The sequence below is a fragment of the Oreochromis niloticus genome, unplaced genomic scaffold, assembly GCF_001858045.2.
Source record: "Oreochromis niloticus isolate F11D_XX unplaced genomic scaffold, O_niloticus_UMD_NMBU tig00006539_pilon, whole genome shotgun sequence".
In the NCBI taxonomy this organism is placed as follows: Eukaryota; Metazoa; Chordata; class Actinopteri; order Cichliformes; family Cichlidae; genus Oreochromis; species Oreochromis niloticus.
The window spans coordinates 240,591-265,203 of NW_020328055.1; the positions used below are offsets into that span (position 1 = coordinate 240,591).

At 37.1% G+C, this 24,613-nt stretch overlaps 1 long non-coding RNA gene across 2 annotated transcripts; it reads right to left on the reverse strand.

Moving 5' to 3' along the window:
• Window positions 1-931: 931 nt before the first annotated feature.
• LOC109202085 (uncharacterized) lies at window positions 932-24,613 on the reverse strand. Of its 2 annotated transcripts, XR_003218085.1 has the most exons (3): window positions 24,473-24,613; window positions 10,928-10,936; window positions 9,621-9,733 (listed from the first exon to the last, which is right to left on the reverse strand). It is a non-coding gene; the product is annotated as an uncharacterized LOC109202085 (long non-coding RNA). The 2 variants fall into 2 exon arrangements; XR_003218084.1 differs by lacking the exons at window positions 9,621-9,733; window positions 10,928-10,936 and adding an exon at window positions 932-1,065 and having other exon boundaries at window positions 24,473-24,591.

Sequence of the window (24,613 nt, forward strand, 5' to 3'; positions counted from 1 at the left end):
AAAAGTAATATCAAGAGTGTGAGTTTGGATATTATATTGCTATAATATCCATATATTATAAAACTCACAGGATTCAGTATTGTATGGCAGCAGCAGCGCTGCAGACAACATGTGATTATTGAAGGTGATCTGATAGGAGCTTCTCTACTTCTGTTACAACTGACAGCATCATCACGATTTATAAATCATCATTCTGCTTTGTTTCTAGATTAGCAATGATACAATTTAAAGGTGATGTTAATTATCTTGTCACTAATACAGTGACTTGCAAAAGTATTCAGCCCCCTTGAACTTTCCCATATTTTGTCACATTACAGCGACAAACATGAATCAATTTTATTGGAATTCCACGTGAAAGACCAGTACAAAGTGGTGTACACTTGAGAAGTGGAATGAAAATCATACATGATTCCAAACATTTTTTACAAATAAATAAGTGCGAATACTTTTGCAAGCCACTGTAGCTACAGATGGCAGTCGTATTGCAACAATTCACTGGTGCATGCACTTCAATACACAACATAAGCTGTTATGTTATGTAACATAAAGAAAAAGCAAATGATAACATTTACACTTACAAACACATGAATACAATATTTAGGGTTCACTGTTCTGGTAGGGAACATTTATTGTTCCTTTCAGTGTGTGTATGTTTAACAATTTGTAAATGTGAATTGCAGAAAATAAAATTTAGCTTTTTTATTTATTCATTTTTGGTTTTCTGAGTTTTTGTACAGCGTTTCTTCCTCTTGTGTCACTGTGACTCTCGAGCGCAATAATAAACAGCTGAATCCTCAGTCGTCAAGCTGTTCATCTGCAGATACACCTGCTTTCTGCTGTTGTCTCTGGAGATGGTGAAGCGGGCTCTGACTGACTGAGAGTAGAAGATATTGCTGCTATCACTGAGGATCCGAGCAACCCATTCCAGTCCTTTTCCAGCAGCCTGTCTAATCCAAGCACCATGAATATTACCACTGAACCCTGAGTATGTACAGGTCAGTCTGTGGGAGTCTCCAGGCCTTTTAATCACTGATTCAGACTCAGTCAGTGTTTGACTCTCAGTACCTACAAAAAAACCCCAGCTCATTAGATACAATGATGCAGACATTTCATGTGTTTTCATTAGTAAAAGTAAACCTATGATCCTTACCAGCCCAGTTCATTAAAAGAATGAGAAAAGTGAACCAAATATGAGGTCTGAACATGATGAAAATCATTTATCTCTGCTCAGTCTACAGTGGGTACATCAGTGATTTACTCTCTGTTTTATGTAAAGATAAACTAGAACAGTTTTGCATCAGCTCCTCCCTCAAATACAGAACCACACTGTAACTTGTAGTAATGATCATTTTATTACATTATTATTTGACATGTTTTTACTCGTTAAGCAAATGTTTTCAGGTAAGACTCCACAATCTATTTATTTATTTTTTAGTATCAAAATCATACTTGTTACTCCTTTCAAAAAGTACATCATGTTTAAGCATTTGTTTTTGGAAGCCAGGAAATCAGGAATTCAAAACTACAATATACATGTGTGTCTGTTTGTTTAATATTTTCTAAATGCTGATCTGCTGGCACCTTTAGGTTTTTTCAGGTTTTTGTGAAGCATCAGAGTTTCTGTGTTTATGATAATGGTTCATTTGACTGTAAAGTATGAACAAAGTAAATCAAAATGAGTTCTGTTTAACAAAAGTATAAATCTTTCAATTAGTCTGTTTCCAAACATCTGTCAAAGACACTGAACTGCAGGATATTTATGCAAATAGCTTTTTGATCCGCTGAGTTTTTGAACCAAGTTTTTTTTTCCAAGAGGATTTTTTCTAACATATGTAAACATCTTATGTAAGTATTCTGTTAAATATCTATAAAAGGATATTTAAGTTTTCACCAGTCCAACTTAACATCTGTTTCATTTATCAAGCCTAATATTACAAAAAATAGATTTTACTCCAGCAGGCAAACGCCTCCTTTTTTCTTGTTTTCAAAAATTGGGCATAATTTAAACATATAATGAGTGATTTCAGTTTTGTTTTGTGACATTTTATTGAGGGTCAGCTTTAAGATTCATCTTAGGAAAAAATCTCACAGAGTTTCAGAATTCATTTATGGTCTTGGAGCGCCTCCTCTGGTGATCTGAAGAAACAGCTGTTTGGCCAATAAAGGGTATTTGTTAAGGTCTCCTAATGGTTCATGATACTGGGACTCTTTGGCACAATAATACACAGCATCGTCTTTAAGCTGCATATTCTGTCCATGCTTTCAGTGTTTCAGTGAGACTCACAGAACATGTTGATGTTGAAGGCCACTGGGTCAAAGCTTCTCTCTCTTGCAGCCAACAGTACATGTATATAAAGTCTTTGTATTTGTTTGGCAAGAAGTTTATTTTGCATGTGGAGGGATGTATTAAAAAAAGAACAATGCATTATATTCATTATACATTTTTAACACAAATATACAAGGCAAATATAAAAATTTAAATTAAAAATAAGACAACAGAATACTTGATGTTCAAAGTTGTTGATGAAGTTGTTTCATTGTTTCTTTAAATGTGCTGTTGATCCTGTGAATGACAGAAAGAAAAGAGTTGGTTTGATGTGAGCTTTTCTAAGTTGTTTCTTCCTCTTCCCATAGCTATGGCTATGTTTTAGCTAGCCATTGCTAATCCAAGCAACCCATTCCAGTCCTTTTCCAGCAGCCTGTCTGATCCAAGCAGCACTAATATCACCCCAAACCCTGAGGATGTACAGGTCAGTCTGTGGGAATCTTCGGGGTTTTTAACCACTGGTTCAGACTCAGTCAGAATTTGACCCTCAGAATGAGTCAGAGATAAATGAGCAGAGAGTACAAACATGTTGAGGGATTGGCTGTGTTAGTTCACTGAGAGAGTTACTTGTAAAGAAAACAATTTTCACTAGCAGTCAAAAACTAATGTGTACACTTATGTCTGCATTTTTATTTTGTTAAATACAAACAAAATTAAAGCAGAAGTGCTGCCACGTGTCTTCAGTTAGTTAAGAGTGAGAAAAAAATTGTGTTCACGTTTGCGGTTTTGTCTTGTTACACAATATTTAAAATGTGAAAAAACAAACAAAACACGACATTTTCAGAAATATTTGAGGGTTTTTCCTTGTTTGTTTGTTTGTTTGTTTTTATTACTTGAACCTTAAAGTGGCCCTCCAATGAGATGAAAGTGCCAGCAGTGGCCCACAGCTCATTTAAGTTTGAGACCCCTGATTTAGTGTAACTAAGTAACTAAGAGTGTCTAAGTTGATGGTGAACTTGTCCTTTAGGGAATCTTCATAGGATGTGCTGTATCCATAATGTGCACTTCCAGTCCACTCCAGGTCTTTACCCACAGGCTTGCTGATCCAATGAACTGTCCAGTTGCTCATAAAATAGGAGATCTTATCTAACTGCTGACATTCCACATCTGTGGAGAAAAAAATGCTGAATACTGACTGACTGTTTTAACCGAGTATTATGATCATACTTTGAGTGTCTTTTCATTGATGAGTTCAACAGGATCTTCTGGTTTGAAATGTCTTCTTCTGCAACTCTCTGGACATCTCCTTATTTGGAGACACCACTTCACCCTTCTGCTAGCAACACTCCTGTTACCATGGCAACCATCTCTTGTCCTGTGGTCAGACCTGTGTCACCTCAAAAGAAATGATAAACAGAAATACATAACACTAGATATGACCTTTATGAACTTTTCAACAGCAATAGAGCATTATTAACCAGTCTCTGATAACCAGAGGCTCATTTTCAAACAATCATTACCATCAAGATCATGCAATATGTCTTACCAGTTACCCATATAATAGACCAGGCTATGCGCAGATGTGGAAAAGCATTTTTACACCTGTTGTTTACTAAAGTACTTGCTAATACTCCAAACTAATGCAAATTGAGCTTAAAAATGTTTTTCCTCTTAAACACTTTTTTTTTTTTCATTTTGGGGTTTTGTAATTTGTTTAAAAAATAAATTGAAAGGTTGTTAATTTTCCATAATAATCACATAATTAATATTGTGCATCCTAAATCTTGAATCCCACAATTCAAAATCCCACACTGAGATGTTAGATGGACGTTTTCTGTTTTTGGACCAAAGCTAAAACTAAAGCAGGAGAACTCACATGGTACATTTTCTTGCTAATGTGGTGAAATGGTGAAGGGAAGTGTTGATGTTGAAAACATTTTAGCTGCAACAACAGCACCTTAATAGCCAGGAAACTACAGGTTTGATGACTATAACAGTGAGACACTTCACAGGTTCAAGAGAAAAATGAATTTTCCTGTTGTGATTAAAAAAAATGATTAGAGACAGAATTTAAAAAGGTGAAAGGGGATTCAAACTTTACAAATTTTAACATTAAAAAAGTTAAGCAAAAAAATTGTATTAGAACTTTAACAAAACCAACTGAGTTGCTATTGACAACATGTGAGCATACCTCCACTTATAACAGCGCATATCAGTGCAGTAGGGACTGAAATGCAGTATTGTTACACACACACACACACTGTGCCACCCAAGTGCTTTAAGGATTTGTGACAGAAAACAACCAGCTAATTCTGCTTTACAGTGTCAGTTTAAAGCCTCATTAAGATTGGCATTCACCCCTCTGAAAAGGGAGGAGGGGAACAAAATAATTGGATGTGACCAAACTCAAGCCTGTATGTTCAACTCAGTATGACTGAGTTTGAGTTTTTCTTCAAAAGAAAAAAAATAGCTTTCAGAAAATACATAATATACATATTTTAAGCAGTGAAAGGCAGTTTTTTCTCAGAAAAATGATCTTGAATTGATCAGTGGTCTGAGGGCTCCGCCTCTGTTGCCTCCATGTTATAAACAAGCACTGAGGGGTTCTGAGCAGCTATGTTCTCTATGGTCTATGTTACATTGCTGTCATTTTCTGGCATTGTAATAAACAGTTGTGTCTTCAGGCTGCACAACCAGTCACTGCATTGCTGAAAGAGTTGAAGTTGATGCTTAACTTGCTGCTTACTGAATCTTTGCAGTATGAATTTCAAGAAATAAATCCAATCCCTGTGAGCCCTTTTCCTGCAGACTGTAACACGTGATAACAAGTTTAAAACATGGGGTAATATGGTCTGAAAGCTAAATAAGATTTTGAGGTAATTTTACATTTTATTATGCAACTATGAACAGTGCCATCAAAACACTTACTAAGCTCAACTGATGCTAAATACTCTGAATGCCTTTGCACTTTTATTGTTTCTTTCACTGTGCTGATAATATTCAAGTGCAGTTTATTTTACTAAAATGTGAATTGCTGAAAGTGAATGTTTTTTTGTGAGGTTTTGTACACTGTTGCTTCCTCTTCTGCCACTATGCCTCTCTGATACAATAATAAACAGCTGAATACTCAGTCATCAAACTGTTCATCTGCAGATGAACCTGCTTTCTGATGCCGTCTCTTTACATGATAAACTGGCATGAGTATCACCACTGAACCCTGAATATGTACAGGTCAGTCTGTGGGAATATCCAGGACTTTTAACCACTGTTGAGTTTGACCGTGAGTCAATAATGAGCTTCTGTATATAGCATATAATTTGTTGTCAAAGCATAATGTTTGTAAAAGAAATACCTTTTTCTTCACAAGCAGTAAATGGACAAAATATCATTTTGCATCGGCTGCTCCTCAAACATATTCTGTCTCATACAAATTTCTGTGCAACAAATTTCACATTATTCAGGCTATAAATAAATAAATAAATACTGCAGCATTTATGTATTTATTTAGTACAATATTTTGAAATCTGGCAAAAACTTATTTAAAAATTATATTGACATTTATTATAAAAATAACAAATTTAATTTAATTTGAACATGATTTACACATGATTTAGATATTACAAGTTTTTATAACTTTAATAGCTTTTACTGTGGACTCTGGCACAGTAATACACAGCTGTGTCTTCAGGCTGCATATTCTGTCCATTTAGAGTAGCTGTGTTGCTGGAAGTGTTTAAGTTGATGGTGAACTTGTTTTTTAGTGAATCTTTGTAGTATGTGCTGTGTCCATAATGTGCACTTCCAATACACTCCAGTCCTTTACCTACAGGCTCTCGGATCCAATAAGTTCTCCAGCTGCTCACAGACTAAGAGACCAACTGGTGATGGTCAGGGGCTGGCCTGCTGCACATTCACAGAGGCTGGCTTTGTCAGCATCTGACATTTCACATACACTAACAGTTAAAAGTTTTAGAACTACCTCAGGAAAAAAGAACAAGATAATAAGCTTGAAAACATGGAGAGGCCAGCACAGTCTCCAGACTTAAACCCCATTAAGCTGGTTTGGGATGAACTAGACAGAAGAGTGAAAGCAAAGCAACCTACAAGTGTCAAACATTTATGGGAACTTCTGCAACAGATATGGAAGAACTTTCTGAAGAATATTTGATTTCTATTGTAGAAAGAATGCCACGGGTATGTTCAGCTGTTATATCTGCCAAAGGTGCCCACTTTGGTGAGTCAAAAGTTTAGAATACATTTTTGTATATGATAGGACTGATGGGAGCTTACTCCGTTGAAATTAACAGCACATTCAAGTCAGCACAGCATTAACATCAGTGTGAGTTTGCAAGGAAGTTTGCTTTGGATACAGATTGGCAATGACAAACTATAAAAGCAATATAAATTCTTCTTCCACTAATTGTTATAAATGAAAGTTGTGTTGCAAACAACTCAGAGATTGTTTGCCCTGTTTTATTTCATTTAGCAAACTAGAAAACATTTACACTTACACACCATTAGACATAATGCATGTTGCATGTGTTGATTTATGATAATTTATAAAGGTGAACTGCAGACAAAAAAGTGCCCATTTTTTTCTTTTGTCATTTTTAGTGTGCTGAGTTTTTGTGGTGCATTGCTTCTTGAACACAATAATAAACAGCTGAATCCTCAGGCATCAAGCTGTTCATCTGCAGATACACCTGCTTTCTGCTGTTGTCTCTGGAGATGGTAAACCGGCCCTGCACTGACTGAGAGTAAGAGGGGCCACCACCACTGTTGATCCAAGCAACCCATTCCAGTCCTTTTCCAGCAGCCTGTCTGATTCAAGCAGTGGCATAATCACTACTAATCCCTGAGTATGTACAGGTCAGTCTGTGAGAGTCTCCAGGCCTTTTAACCACTGATTCAGACTCAGTCAGAGTTTGACCCTCAGTACCTACAAACACATGGTTAGCATTTGTATTTCAAGCCTATAATTTGTCTGCCAAAGAGTTTGCAAAAGAAATGTTCTTTCCTTACCAGCCCAGTGAACTGAGAATATAAGAAAATAAAACATAAAATCAGGACAGGTCATTGTAAGAGTCATGTCTCTCTGCCTGGTCTATAGTTGTGTAAACCATTCATGTAGTTCTTGTGTTATATTTGGCAACACATATGTAAATATCAGAATCTGTATCAACTCCTCCTCAAAGAGGAATACACTTCACCTCATACAAATTTCTGCACACCACTTCTAAATGCGCAAAATTTGTTTATGATTTATTAGATAATAAATAATAATTTGCTCTGACATTGTAGTCACCGATTCATTTCTGATTCATTTTGGTTAAGAATAATCATTTTTATTGTTTGGACTATATTTTGGTCCAAACAAAAATAATTTAATTGTTAAAATATAGTTTTTCACTTTTTTAAACATTTTGAAAACATTTTGAAAGTTGGAAAAGAAAAAAACACAACAGCAAATGAACAATATCAACATCTATTTTTTTGTGTGTAGGTGTGTGTGTGTGTGTGTCTCAACAGTTCCTCTCTCTTTTTTTACCTTGTCCCCTCACTGTATGGAGTTGTGACAAAGTCTGGCTGGAATCCCTGCACACAGGTCCATCGCATTTCCTGTACCAACTGCTGACATTAAGATCTTCGTCACTTGCATCTGAAATCTTGTTGTCTTTGGTTGGCCTTGTCTGCTTTTTTCCTTTGCCCAAGTTGTGGCTTTTGTCACCGCCACACCTTCCCATTGCATCACTGGTTGGGATTTGCAGTTGGGGAAAACCTTCCAGTCAACTCCTCATTTATGTTGTGGAAAGCTCCTTTGAGAGCTCAGTGAGAAAGACGTGTCATGCACTGATGATACCATTCTTAAACATCTGGATGCTGCGCAGAAAAAGGTGTAGGCTTTCAGGGTGTCAATGTTAAGGGCCAATCTTTTACACTGGCAGGTTGAGGTGCCAACCATCTTGTCCATGGTGTCTATACCTCCTTGGTCTTGTTGTAGAAAGTGATCAACTGTGTTTTTTTCTTTCTGGTGTTTTCATCCACCATTTTGCTGTGATACATTGTTTTCAGAAGTACAATAGCCAGTCCTTTCTTCCTGATAGTAAGGCTGCCATTCAATTTAAACTCTATGCTGTAAACCTCAGAAGCCTTCATCAGAGCAAGGATGTCTGCCTTGTCCTATTGTAGACTCCCCATAATAGTGTCTCCAGGACACACTGGGCAAGAGGAAAAAAAGTTATCCGTGATAATGTTGTGTCTTGTCATTCTGAGTCTACTACACAACTGTTGGATAGTGGTTTCCCACAAATTCTTCTAAACTAATTCCCCTATTTATCACCCTGTGTAAAATATTCAAAACATTACATAGTGGATGTGGGCATCACAAATACAGAAGATCTTCAGGCCATACGCATGTACTGTTCTTAAGGGGTGATACTCTTTGTGACCCACAAAATATGTATTCCTGACGTTAACAGTTACTAGGAATCAAAATATTCCATGAAATTCCACAGGACATTAATGCAGGTCGTTTTTGACCCACTTATGGAAGTTTGGAGTAGTAATACAAAAATGACAATTTTGTAAAATGTATAAAAGATAAGTTCAAATTTTAAATGGCATGGTATCAAAAACATGTTCTTTGAGGAACAGCTGGAACATGAAATGATAACAATTTTTCTTTAATTACATATTGCTAGAAAACAATCTCATCAGGTCATTTTAATCAACTAATGCATCCAAGGTTTAAATTCTTAGCAAATGTGGTCATTATATCAGGGTCTCTGCGTTAGTGAGGCTCAGAGCATCCAGCAGCCAATGCCTGCAGCCAAACTTTCTTCTGAAGGGGCTCTGAAGGAACAAATTGCTGTATCATCAGAGTGTGAATTTTTTTTCATATTAATAATAATAAAATAAAAATAGTAGGACTGTCAACGTTAACGTGTTCATCACAAATGACTCAAAATTCCTGAAATGTCTCTGCCAACACATTTCGGGCAGTTTGTCCAAAATTTGTCCTTTCTGTGCTCCAGATGGGTTGATTGCGTTAATATTTTTAATTTAAAAAAATTTAATCACATTAATTGTGATGAACACGTAAACGTTGAGAGCCCTAAAAAATATTAAAAGATAATTTTTAAAAAGTTGAAAGGATAGGGTCTGTGCTTTGTGTCTCTTGAGGACAATAATAAACACCAGAGTCCTCTGCCGTCAAGCTGCTCATCTGCAGATACACCTGCTTTCTGCTGTTGTCTCTGGAGATGGTAAATCTGCCTCTGACTGACTGAGAGTAGTAGATGTAGATGCTACCACTGTAGATCAAAGCGATCCATTCCGCCTTTTTTCCAGCAGCTTGTCTGATCCAAGCTGCATCAATATCACTGCTGAACCCTGAGTATGTACAGGTCAGTCTGTGGGAGTCTCCAGGCCTTTTAACCACTGATTCAGACTCAGTCAGTGTTTGACCTTCAGAACCTAAAAGTGTTAAGAGTTCATTAGCGTAATCAAATTTTCCTCACATAGTTTTATTTTTCCAATTAATTAGTTTGTCCTTACCAGCCAAGAAATAAAACAGAAAAAGAAAAAATATTAAATAAAAAGGTCTGATCATTGTAACAGTTGTTGTTGTTGTTGTTCCGTCTGCAGAGTGTATGTTGAGTCTTTGTGTTTTGTGCTGCCGTATATATGAAGTGACATTAGCAGTTTTGCATTGTCTCCTCCTCTTTTTGGTGGTTTCATACTATAACGTTTTAATTCATGGGGCATAAATTAAAATGACGATATCATGAACACAAAAAACACTAAAAGTCACATAATATGACATCATAAAAACAATCTACAATTCATGGTATAACTTTTCAGGCACTTTTTGTGTGTGTTTTCTTCAGGTCATGCTGAACACAGTTCTAATACAAGTGTGTAGTGTCCATGCTGTCAGTGTTTGTGTTCAATTAGACTCACAGCATCCAGCAGCAGCAGCAGAGCTACAGTTTTCTACAGGGACCTTCTCTCATCCTGTTGCAACCAAGTGTATTATATAAAGACTTTATGTTAGTCTGGAAGGAAGTTTATTTTTAGTGTACTCTACTAGAGAAAAGAAAATTTTGAAAGACTAGCTCAAAATATTTCTTTATTACTCATTAAAAACTTTTAACACAATTATACAAGCTGAATTTTTATATTTAAACTTTAAAATTTAAATACACAGTATTTCATGTTCAAAGTTCTTGATGAAGCTGTTTGATTGGGTTTTTTTTTTTGTTGTTGTTGTTGTTTTTAATGTGCTGGACATGCTTTGAATGGTAGAAAGCAAATTCTGACTTGGCTGGGTTTTTGTACAGCGTTTTTTCCACTCGTGTCACTGTGGCTCTCGAGCACAATAATAAACAGCAGAATCCTCAGTCGTCAAGCTGTTCATCTGCAGATACACCTGCTTTCTGCTGTTGTCTCTGGAGATGGTGAACCGGCCTCTGACTGACTGAGAGTGGTAGATATAGCTGCTATCACTCTGGATCCAAGCAACCCACTCCAGTCCTTTTCCAGCAGCCTGTCTGATCCAAGCAGTAGCATAATCACTGCTGAACCCTGAGTATGTGCAGGTCAGTCTGTGGGATTCTCCAGGCCTTTTAATCACTGGTTCAGACTGAATCAGTGTTTGACTCTCAGTACCTACAGAAATGTTAACTTTTTAGTACAATCACTTTCCATTATGTCAGTCTAAATGTTTAACAAAATATGTCCTTACCAGCCAAGAAACAAAATAGTATCTGTAAAATAACTAAATAAACAGATATGATCATTGTTAAAGTCGTTAAAGTTGTGTGTCTATTTGACTGAGTTCCAACACTTACTCTTCAACATATATAAATCAGCTAAAAGTAAAAGATTTGCATTGACTCCTCCTCACTGACAAGTTTTTGGATTTTTGGTTTAGTTTCTTTTTACTTTATTATACATAAATTCAAATATTGAGACATACAGTGCAGACTTGTTTCATACGACAGCTCCAATATTGTGTCCATCTGTTTTTTTAGGAAAGATCTCAAACTCAGAACTATTCAAAGAAAGTAGCACAAGGATTGTGTGAATACTAACGAGCAGATTGAATCATTTAGCAGCTCAGTCACCCCTTTACTTAGAAAGCAGTATGCTGTTCTGACTGCTATAATAAGTATATAACCCAAAATTTATGATGCACTGGTTGCTGTGCTCTGATTGTTGTGGAGCATTTTTTTTTTGCCTGCTGATGGTATTTGTGTGCAGTATCTGGATCCATTATTTCTACCGCAGCACTTGTGTGTAATATGGGAAACATTTTACTTGACTCAGCTGTAAATCATTCATGTGCAGCAGAAGCTACTGGAAATCTTGGTTTCAAGGGCACAACAGTGCCATTAAGAGCCCTTAAAATTATTTTTAACAAACTGGTAAAGCCAAACAGAAATAAAATAATATCCAGGCATCAGAAACACAACTTCAAGCCAGTCATTTTCAGACTAACTGATAGTTGCCTAAATAAGTAATAAAATAATATGTTTCCTTACTAATTAAAAGGTCATAATACATTTTTTCACAACTTATTTCAATACTTGAATTTGCTCTGGAAAGTGTAATGGGGGAAATTCTAGTTAACCCTCACATTTACATTTAGGTGTTTATAACTTCACTGTAGGATTCTTGTATAACATTTGTTTGCTTAGATGAAGTATGTGTATGTGTCAGTATGACCTGCTGAAAAACAGCTTAGCTAAGCCTAAGGATGTTTCACTATTGCTCAGAATGATGAACTCTCAGAAAGGCCAGCATCTGGGAAATGATAGTGGGAGTCTTCCCTGTCCAGCAGCAGCCTGGGTGAGACATACAGAGAGTTTGTGCGATGTTATAAAAGGGACACTGTGACGCCCCAAGGTTAGAGCTCTTATGTATGTATAACCGTGATGTTTTGATGTGTGTGTTTGCTCTGCTGCATGCAGTAATAAAATAGCTTGACCACAGCTGACCTGGTTGCAGACTTTGTTAACACAAAAATCCACGACAAAAGCAACTAGTTAAGTTCAGTTACTGAATATCATATGTTTAAGTCCATTTGCGGCATTTTCATTTTTTCATTGTCCTGTAAATAAATAAAATCTTAAAGTACATAAGCTAAGTAAGATCATTTGGATTTCAGATGCAAAAGTTTAAAATATATATGAAGTGAAAGCTCTCTGTGGCTGGTGCATGATGATCAATTACTTTTGCCTCCAAGAAATCCCACACTGAGAAGTTAGATGGGCGTTTTCTGTTACCTCCGAGTGTTTTGGGACCAAAGTTAAAACTGAAAGAAGCAGGAGAACCGTGAACCTTTGTTGCAACAGTGGCGCCTCAGCACACAGGAAACTACAGGTTTGATGACTATCACAGTAAGAGACGTCATTGTTTCAACACAAAAAGAAACTTTGCATTCATGACTACAGAATTTGATGAGACATATTTCAAGAGGGGGCAAGGAGGATTCAAACGTTAAACCTTTAAAGCCTAAATCATGAATTAATTGTCAGATATTTCAAATTAAATCATTTTGCAATAAAAAATAAATATAAAAAAAACCATGGGAATTTTATTTTGTATCATATTTGCTACATCCAGCATTGTTTTGTGCAGTTTTTTGCTTTAAAATGTGAAATTGATTTAGATTTTTATTTGGGCGAGGGGATGCACTGATGATGTCTCAAAAACACAAAAACTGTATGTATCAAATATGATACACTGGGCATTAAGGGGTTAAGAATTTGAATGTTAAAACAGAAATGTATCAAAACTTAAACAAATCAAACTGAGTTCCTGTCCTATTGGAAGCATGTAGACCTATGAGCCTCCTCTGAGGTGAGTAAGGAACAACCATCGGACTCACCAGCAGCAGGACTGGAGCAGGGTATTAGTACACACACACTGTATCCAAGTGCTGTAAGGATTTGTAAAGAAAACCTTACAGCACTACAGACACACTGTTTGACAGTCCCAGTATAAAATATCATTAAGATTAGCATTCACTTTCTCCTAAAAGGGAGAAGGAAAAGAATCACTGGAGGTGATAAAACAAAGTCTTCACACAGTATGACTGAGTTTGATTGTTTTTGAAATAAAAAAACACTTTTGATTTCAGAAAATATGTAGCATGGATCTTTTAAGCAGGCAGGACTGTTTTTTTAGAAAAACGATCTTGAATTGTTCAGTGGTCTGAGAGCTCATGTTGTAAACAGGCACTTAGGGGTTCTTGATCTACTCTTAATGTCTGATTTCTGTCAGTCTCTGGGAAAGTAATGTACAGCAGTGTCTTTAGGTTGCACAATATGTCTAAATGCTGTCACTGTGTCATGGCGGGGCATCCTGGTGTTTTTATTAAACGGATCCAAAACACAGACACAGGAGGAGACGGCACTGTACCGATGGTACCGTCTAAAACCTAATCTAGAATAACGCTCAACTAAATCCTAACTGATAATACCAACATAAGACTTAACATATTTTCAATATAATATAAGAAATCAAAAATACAAAATGAACTCAAAATGCTGGGTTTCAGACCCAGCCCCTGACATAATGATTTGCTGGAAGAGTCTAAGCTTATGCTAACCTTGTTCTTTGGACTGTAAATTTCCAGCATTTCATTCCACTCAACTCCAGTCCTTTCCCTGCAGGTTGTAATTAGTATTAATAAATGATAAGTGGTTAACTGTGGTGAAGCTTTGTAAAAATTATTTACTTTACTTCTGAATGACTGACAGTAGCAGGAACTACTACTTTCATAAGTGATCCAAATAATTCACTTCAGTCCTTTTCCAGCAGCCTGTCTGACTAAAGCTGCATCAATATCACCACCAAAACCCAAGTATGTACAGTTCACTCTCCTTTAAAAGACAGACAAACACATTTTTACTTATTAATGCTAACCTTTATAATGGACAAATAATATACTTATATTGCTTTATTTTTTTTCCTCATGTCACCAGTTTGGTCCAACTTAGAAAGCATTAGCCCATCTGTAGAAGCCATTTTTGGGTTGATACCTTATGTACAGGGAGTGCAGAATTATTAGGCAAATGAGTATTTTGTCCACATCATCCTCTTCATGCATGTTGTCTTACTCCAAGCTGTATAGGCTCGAAAGCCTACTACCAATTAAGCATATTAGGTGATGTGCATCTCTGTAATGAGAAGGGGTGTGGTCTAATGACATCAACACCCTATATCAGGTGTGCATAATTATTAGGCAACTTCATTTCCTTTGGCAAAATGGGTCAAAAGAAGGACTTGACAGGCTCAGAAAAGTCAAAAATAGTGAGATATCTTGCAGAGGGATGCAGCAGTCTTAAAATTGCAAAGCTTCTGAAGCGTGATCATCGAACAATCAAGCGTTTCATTCAAAATAGTCAACAGGGTCGCAAGAAGCGTGTGGAAAAACCAAGGCGCAAAATAACTGCCCATGAACTGAGAAAAGTCAAGCGTGCAGCTGCCAAGATGCCACTTGCCACCAGTTTGGCCATATTTCAGAGCTGCAACATCACTGGAGTGCCCAAAAGCACAAGGTGTGCAATACTCAGAGACATGGCCAAGGTAAGAAAGGCTGAAAGACGACCACCACTGAACAAGACACACAAGCTGAAATGTCAAGACTGGGCCAAGAAATATCTCAAGACTGATTTTTCTAAGGTTTTATGGACTGATGAAATGAGAGTGAGTCTTGATGGGCCAGATGGATGGGCTCGTGGCTGGATTGGTAAAGGGCAGAGAGCTCCAGTCCCACTCAGACGCCAGCAAGGTGGAGGTGGAGTACTGGTTTGGGCTGGTATCATCAAAGATGAGCTTGTGGGGCCTTTTCGGGTTGAGGATGGAGTCAAGCTCAACTCCCAGTCCTACTGCCAGTTTCTGGAAGACACCTTCTTCAAGCAGTGGTACAGGAAGAAGTCTGTATCCTTCAAGAAAAACATGATTTTCATGCAGGACAATGCTCCATCACACGCATCCACGTACTCCACAGCGTGGCTGGCAAGAAAGGGTATAAAAGAAGAAAAACTAATGACATGGCCTCCTTGTTCACCTGATCTGAACCCCATTGAGAACCTGTGGTCCATCATCAAATGTGATTTTTACAAGGAGGGAAAACAGTACACCTCTCTGAACAGTGTCTGGGAGGCTGTGGTTGCTGCTGCACGCAATGTTGATGGTGAACAGATCAAAACACTGACAGAATCCATGGATGGCAGGCTTTTGAGTGTCCTTGCAAAGAAAGGTGGCTATATTGGTCGCTGATTTGTTTTAGTTTTGTTTTTGAATGTCAGAAATGTATATTTGTGAATGTGGAGATGTTATATTGGTTTCACTGGTAAAAATAAATAATTGAAATGGGTATATATTTGTTTTTTGTTAAGTTGCCTAATAATTCTGCACAGTAATAGTCACCTGCACACACAGATATCCCCCTAAAATAGCTAAAACTAAAAACAAACTAAAAACTACTTCCAAAAACATTCAGCTTTGATATTAATGAGTTTTTTGGGTTCATTGAGAACATGGTTGTTGTTCAATAATAAAATTATTCCTCAAAAATACAACTTGCCTAATAATTCTGCACTCCCTGTATGTTGCTAGAGGTCACCTTTGGAGTTTTCTGTATGTTATGTTTGTGTGGAGGTATTTAAGGTAGACACTCGTGATTAGCGGCAGGTGTGTTGTTGATTGGAAGGAGGCAAAAATGTTTGTGACCGCTGCCCTATTATGTTAAATGGTGTTGGAACAAAGATCTAAAGGACAAGATAAGTACGGCTGAGTTATTGGACTGTATCAAGTTTAATAAGTTCATGCATACCAGTGACATTGCATCACCCCTGCCAACGAACACCTCAGTGGCTTCAAGCCTAGGCTTAGCCTCTATACCATCTTTTCTTATGGTGGATAAAAACAGAGAAAACCCTGAGAGCAAAGGTAGAAGTTGCAAACTCAGTAGCTTGAAGATCTGTAACAGGATTGTTAGGGAGTGACGAGTGAATTATAAAATTTAACATTATTGATATTTATGTGGCTACGTATTCTTAACCACCAGCCCAGCAGATGGTTAACAGCAGCAGTCCTTTCCTGTAGTCCATACTGTTAAACTGCATGTCCTTAACTCGCTGTCAACTTCTCTGAAGTCAGATAAGTAGAAGAGAAATAAATCAGGCTTTTGCATCAATTCCACAGGAAACAAAAATGAATTATTCTAATATGCTATAAAAATGGACAAGTAAATATTAGTTTAAACCCTTATAAACTGTTCATACCGTTCATACTTTGACCAAGGTCCCCATAATAAGTTTCTGTTTTTACAAAATGTCTACCTGATTTTGATCTACATATCTGTTAAAATGGTGTAAATAGTCTGACCTCTGACATTAATAAATAATGATTAATCATTAATACATCCCAAAAAGTCGATTCTGTTCATCTGGACATAGCGTTTTCAGTGGACCATGGATGACAAACATTTCATCACTCATCCATGGTCTTTGGTCAGTGGTTGTTGGTCAAAGTGAATGACAATTTCCATATTAATGATGAAGAAACTGGTCTCAGAGCTCATTGTTTTTCAGTGGTGCTAGTTTCAGTCATTGTGCACATGTACTGTTTATAAGATTGGGAAAACCTGCAGTCAGCTGAAACTCAAGACGTCACTCTGATGAGTTTCTCCCACTGAAAACGTTACACTGTAAAAAAAATATTGTAGAATTTACGGTGAATTACTGGCAGCTGTGGTTGCCAGAATTTCACCGTGAAAAATAAATTGTAAATGTAGAACACAAAACGGTATCCTGTTTTGGTAACCTTAAATTTCCCAGTAAATAATAATTATTTTTTTTACAGTAAATGATTGAATTTAAACATAAATTCATGTGAAAACAACAAACATTCCGTTGACCTGATTACAGTCTTGCTTTGTTAAATATAGTTAAACTGTATGAAATAATACGGTATCATACCTAAAAAGTTGAATTTTACGGTAAATAACTGGCAGCTGTGGTTGCCAGAATTTCACCGTGGAAAATACAGTGATAATGTAGAATATAGAATAGAATAGAATAGAATAGAATAGAATAGAATAGAATAGCTTTTTATTGTCACTGTTACAAGAACAGTGAAAGGCAGTTTGGCATCTCTCCATGTGTGTGAAGTACACAATAGCGTAAGTATTTACACAATGACAAATTTACATTTACACAAGAAAGATATGTACAAGTTATAAATACACCTGCAAACATACACGCACATACATACATATATGTATATATACATATTTGCATCCGTACATGCATACACACACATATTTCCACATACACGCTTACATCTATATACATACACATACATGCCATCTAACTAGCAGGTGCATTGAGAGGTGCAGTGTGATCAGTGATATTGCACATTGAGTGTGTGGCGGGGGATGATATTGCACATGGGGTGGGGGTGGGGGTGCTGTTGGAACTATACTAAATAATGTTATAATAAATAAAGTTTAAAGTGGTAAGGGTGTTGTTTGCATTGAAGTATAAACAGAAATACGATTCATAAATAAGGTGTAATGTCCATGAGTGTTGGCAGTGCAGTTATCCTCCAATCAGGGTGGAGGTAGGGCATGTTTGACAGCCTGTGGGTAAAAACTTCTGTTGAGTCTGTTTGTCTTCGACCTGATGGACCTGTAGCGTTTACCAGAGGGAAGGGGGGAAAAAAGTGAGTGTCCAGGGTGCGAGGGGTCTTTAATGATGATGCTGGCTTTCTGCTGAAGTCTGCCAGTATAGATGTCTCTGAGGGGAGTTAGTGAAGTGCCGATTGCCCGCTCTGCTGCCCTCACCACCCGCTGCAGTTTCCTCTTGTCCTCCGCAGTGCAGCAGTTGAACCAGAGTGTGCAGCAGTAAGTCAGAAGGCTCTCAATGGTGGAGCGGTAGAAGTTTACTAGCAGTCTTTGGGGTAATTGAGCCTGACGTAGTTTCCTGAGGAAGTACAGCCTTTGTTGTGCTTTCCCTACCTGGTGGGAGATGTTTGTGGACCAGGTAAGGTCGGCCGAGATGTGGACTCCGAGAAACTTGAAGCTTTCTACCCTTTCTACCTCCTCCCCATCAATGTAGAGGGTAGAGTGCTCAGATCGCTTTGTTCTTCTGAAGTCGATTACCATCTCCTTGGTCTTGGCTGTGTTCAGATGCAGGTTGTTGTCGTCACACCATTGCTTCAGATGCTGAACCTCCTCTCTGTAGGCTGAATCATTGTTGTTGTCAATCAGTCCTATGACAGTGGTGTCATCAGCAAATTTTATAATGGTGTTACTGGTGTGGATAGTTGAACAGTCATGGGTGAAAAGTGAGTATAGGAGGGGACTGAGGACACACCCCTGTGGGACACCCACATTCAGAATGAGGGTGGAGGAGGTGTGCTCTCCCATTCTGACGTTCTGGGGTCTGTTGCTCAGGAAGTCCAGTATCCAGCTGCACAGTGAGCTGCTGAGTCCTAAGTTGCTTAGTTTATTAACCAGTTTGTGGGGTTGAACTGTATTGAAGGCAGAGCTGAAGTCCACAAACAGCATTCTCACATAGGTGTTACTACAGTCCAGGTGTGTGAGGGCTGTGTGAAGAGCTGTTATTATGGCGTCCTCTGTCGACCTGTTTGCCCTGTATGCAAACTGGTGTGGATCGAGGTTTGCAGGGATGGCAGCTTTAATGTGTGACATGATGAGCTGTTCGAAACATTTGGCAATTATGGGTGTTAAAGCAACTGGACGATAGTCATTCAAGCAGCTCACTGTGTTCTTCTTGGGCACTGGAACGATGGTGGCTGACTTAAGGCAGGATGGTACTACAGACTGTAGCAGTGAGAGGTTGAAGATGGTGGTGAAAACCTCTGCTAGTTGGTATACAACGGTATGCTATGTTGATAAATGTAAAATTCACAATAAAGAATCATAAACCTGTTCATGGTAACTCATGTAAAAGCAACAAACACTCCATTAACCTGATTACAGTTTTTCATTGTAAAGTACAGTGAAACTGTATAAAATAAATATTAAAAAGTTGAATATTACGGTAAAATTCTGGCAGCTGTGGTTGCCAGAATTTCACCGTAGAAAATATGGTGATAATGCAGAATACATAACCATATACTTTGTTGATAAATGTAAAATTCACAGTGAACTTTGGTTTTTGTACAATTATTACATTGAAATAAAAAACTAATATAAAGTAAACCAGTTAAAATACATTTTTAATAAGCTTGTTTACCGTCTCCTACTGACAAAGCACAGAAGAGCTGTATAATACAAAACATGCCTTTTTATTCAAAAGTTCATATTTACACGAAATTATTGGCAGCTGTTGCAGCCAGAATGTCGTCTAAAAAAATTAAGGTCCAACAAATGAGGTAATAAACATAATAGGGCCAACTGGCATAAAACTTACATTCTTTGACTTTTTGTCATAATTTGCTAGAAACATTAATAAAAACCAGTAGAGACAATGATTAAATTAAATAGTTGACATCCATCCATCCATTCGCTTCCACTTATACTTTTACAGGGTGGTGGGGGGATCAGGAGCCTACCCCAGCTGTCATAGGGCGAGAGGCGGGGTACACCCTGGACAGGTCGCCAGTCTGTCACAGGGCTAACACACAGGGACAGACAACCATTCGCACTCACATTTACACCTATGGGCAATTTGGATTAATCAATTAACCTATCCCCACAAACATGTCTTTGGACGGTGAGAGGAAGCCGGAGTACCCGGAGAGAACCCACGCAAACTAGGGGAGAACATGCAAACTCCACACAGAAAGACCCCGGCCTGATGGTGGAATTGAACTCAGGACCTTCTTGCTGTGCAGCAACAGTGCTAACCACCGTGCCACCGTGCTGCCCTAAACAGTTAATATTTAATGATCAAATTAATGACTAAAAAGGCACTGATCTAATTAATATCAAAATTAATACAACCAAAAACAAATAAGTACATAATAAACAGTCAAACAAAATTTAAAACACTTGATACTTGCAGTGGTTGGCAAAATTTCTTTTTATCCAGACTTGATAGTAGAGGGCTTTCAAAACAGTCTCTGATGGTGTCTGAGGGACTGGAACAGGTTTTGGATTGAATGTGCTGGAGGACTGGTTTGTTGTTCTTCAAATGCTCGGTGTAGATTAGCTTTCTTTCCTTGCAGTCTGAAAGCAACTACAAAGCACAATAAAGCAAACTGCCCATTTCAAAAGCAAATATACAATCTTACATCTAATAGAGCTGACACAATTAATCGTATAATGATTTACAATTGTGATGCATTGCAATGCGGGAAAAAAAAGCATTCTTAATCCATTCAGAAGAAACTAATCGATTATTAAATACAGTCCCAATCAAACGTTTAAGACCAGTTGAAAAATGGCAAAAAAATCATCTTTTGCATGGTTGGATCTTAACAAGGTTCCAACAACATGCAACAAGCAGAAATGGCAGTGAGACAAAACATTTAACTTACGTTTAACAAACTTAAACTGGGACAGGCTGTTTTACAGCTGATCAAATGTTTAGGACCACATGCCTTTAAAAGGCCAAATCTGTGGAAAACTGTGGGTTCATTGTCATTTTCTGTCAGGTAGTCAGACTGTCAGGATGTTCTGATGGCAAAAGCAAAAAAACTTTCCTTTTTGAACATGGTTGGCTTGTTGAACTGCATAAGTAGAGTCGCTCACAGCGTGCCATCGCTGCTGAGGTGCGATGCAGTTAAGACGGTCATTTCTTACATTTATTATATAATATATAAAACTTTTGATCAGCTGTAAAACAGCCTGTTTCAGTTTAAGCTTTCTTTTTAATAAATTACATGCTCAAAAAATGTTTTGCCTTACTCCTATTTCTTCTTGTTGCATGTTGAAGCTCTACTTGGAACCTTGTTAAGATCCAACCATGCAAAATATGATTTTTTGCCATTTTTCAAATGGTCTAAAACTTTTGATCAGGACTGTACAATCTAAAAATAACAGCAATTTGTTTTCTTCAGCCACATACATCACAATGGACCAACAAGTGCAGTCTGTCTTCAGACAAGTTTTGAGCAATAAAAAAGTAGCTTATATGTAACCTCCTTTATTTGTTGATGAAAAGAAACAAACTGAAATGAAGTTATCATGATGCATTGGGAAAAAAATTATATTTTTCAGCGCAAAAATCTGTAGTTTTCTAATAAAATCTCTGTTACTGAGCCTCACAGGTCCTTTTCTGCTGCGCATCACATGCCAGCAGTGGCTTCGCACATGCGCGATTCATTTGCAGTCTGGATGCAGTGGGGTAAAAATTACCTGTTCCATCTTCCATTCCACCATGTCATCAATTATGAGAGGCAACAGCCTTACAAACTTCCAGTTTTGTATTAACTGTCCTGAGAGTTTGTTGAGGACTGACCTCACACGGCTTTGAAGAGGTATCAGAGTCAGAGTATTTAAACTGTTTAATGCTCCAATTCAGAATGGAGTAGGTGAACCATTCTTTTTTTTTCACAAAAAATTTAAGAAACAGCGCAACATCATATGACGAAATGCCATAAAAATCTTGTGTCCTAATCAAAATGGCAAACCTGGCTGACAGATGTGAAAATATTTTAAACAGTTGAAAACTGACTCAAACTTTACTCCTTCTATATCTGGTGTACCTTCAGTCTTGAGGTGTTCAACAGGAGAGTTGTACATCTCTATGGTGCATTCTGCTCCGCACTGATTTGGATCACCACCCTGAAAAACAGATTGCGTCATTAAACAGTATCTACAGAAATGTTGTGTACGACTAAAGCAGAAGCCACCAGTGCAATGTGAGCCCAAACTATCTACAGCATGCAAAACATGGTTCCTTTAACGACAGTTTTATCTATTTATTTCCATAACCTAAAGGATTAACAACTTCAAAGGCATCTTGGTATAGCAGTAGTTTGAAACATAATGGATTTTGGTAAAAAAAAAAAAAAAAAAAAGTACTACTTTTGAATATCTGACCATCACTAATGTCACACAGTACATCTGATGAAGACTCAGCTGATTGGTCACCTGTTACACATATCTGGATCCCTTAACTGCCTCACAAAGCTTGGAAATGCCCTCATCAGATAATGTTGTTTCAGTTTTAAGAAGTGTAGTGAGCTTATTCAGAGTATATGACTGACCCAACTCATGTATTTTTTTTTTTTTTAATTTCCTCTACAGTGGTCAGGATGGCAGAAGCAGGTCGCAATAAAATACATAACCCCTCAGTGACTTCACTGACTTGGCACAGAAATAAAAAAGGAACACTGTCTTTAGCTGCTTTTGGTAAATTAAACTGGCGTTTGTTTCACAGTAAAGCTAGCTAAAATCTTCAACCTGCTGCATTAGCATGAACTTTCCAGAAAACTAAACAGGACTGAAAGCGAAGCCTGTAACAGAGGAACGCTTTCAACGCAACAAGAAAACTGACCGAGCGAACTATGGTTACAGCTGATATACGTTTAATGTCTAATGATATACTTACATTGAAAGAGAAGGTTGTTGGTTCAGTGCAGGGTGCTGCTGGCACTCCCTTGCTGAGCAGAGTCAGTCTGGACCGTTAGAAGTGGCGCTATCTTCTTCTTTGTTGGTTTGGCGGACTACACGCTTCCAAGGAGTATTAGTGCCCTCTGCTGTTGCAGTACCTCACAGTCAGACAGCTATTTCTGACAACATAGTATCCTCCTCGTGTAAGTTTTTATATATAAATATATATATATAGGTGACGGTTTAGACACGTGATGCATTGTCTCCAAAACGCATATAAAAATGAGACTTTTTAAAGAAAGTCATTGTTACAGCTTTTATAATACATTCCTTGACTGCTCTTGACCTCGCAAACTACACCAATTTATTAAAATGATTTCATTATTTGTTTGTATTTCATTTTGATCAATTAATTTTAATTTCAGCAGGTGGTATCACACTCAAACAGACTGAACACGGACTGAACAGTGGCAAATCCATGATTTAAACCTCCCTATACCACAAAAAAAAAATTTTTTCATTGTAAATAGCTGTGTTATACTTGGTGAGACTGTAGAACTTAAAGAAATATACATTTTGTTTTATTTTTAGTAATTGTTTGTATTTACTATTAACATATACTGTTTTATCAAACAGCCTTAGCTTGTCAATATTTTTTTAAAAATCACCGTAATTTTCACAATAATTCTACCAATGTTTTGACATTTTGTTAAAATGAAAAGTACGGTATGTTTTAGGTAATTAATATACAGTTGTAAATCGTAAATTCAAATGAAAAAATCAGGAAAGATTGTCATTCATGCAGAATTATTATGTAAATTGTAAGGTGATTAATTGTAGATAATGTTACAGATTTTTCCTGTTGTTTTCAAAAACAATGTGCAATATTACTGTAAATTAATATATTTTCAACATAATAGCAGTGTAAAATTTAAAGGAAATAACCGTTTGTCAATATACAGAAATTTAATATAGATATTACAATCATTTACTCTTTTTGGTTTAATGGTAATTTACCGTTGCCATTTTACAGTTATTTACCATAATTTTTACGTACATTTACATCCAGATGAACAGAAACAACTTTTGGTGATTTCCTTAACTGGATGATTGAGCATTCATCAAGACATCATTCATAAATGTTTCAGAGAACAGGGAGAATTTATTTAGGTTTAACAACACTTGTTTGGGATAAATATAACAGTCAGTGAGGAAGTTTGCTGACCAATTTCAAATTCAAATTTTAAAAATGGCAGTTGTAAAAATGTTTTGGTGTATACAAAAGAAAATTATAATTCACAACATTAGTTCAGATTATTATTATTATGTTATTATATAACATAGAGCAAATGAGCACACACAAGATACAGTATTTAATGATATGAGGTCCTGATAATCCTGTATTATTTCTTGCTTTCGATTTGCTGATCTTTAATAATTTTTCAAAGTGAACTGCAGAAAGCAAACTGAGCATTGTTTTGTTTTTCTGACTTGGTTTGATGTGCTGAGTTTTTGTACAGCGTTTCTTCCTCTTGTGTCACTGTGGCTCTTTGGCACAATAATAAACAGCAGAATCCTCAGTTGTCAGGCTGTTCATCTGCAGATACACCTGCTTTCTGCTGTTGTCTCTGGAGATGGTAAAGCGACTGCACTTTCCTTACCAGCCCAGTAAATTGAAAGGATTAGAAAAACAACCATAAACTCAGGATGATTCATTGTCAAGGCCATTTGTCTCTGCTCCGTGTACAGTGGTGGTTAATCATGTATTCCCTGTCTTATATTCTGCATCATGTCTTCAAACA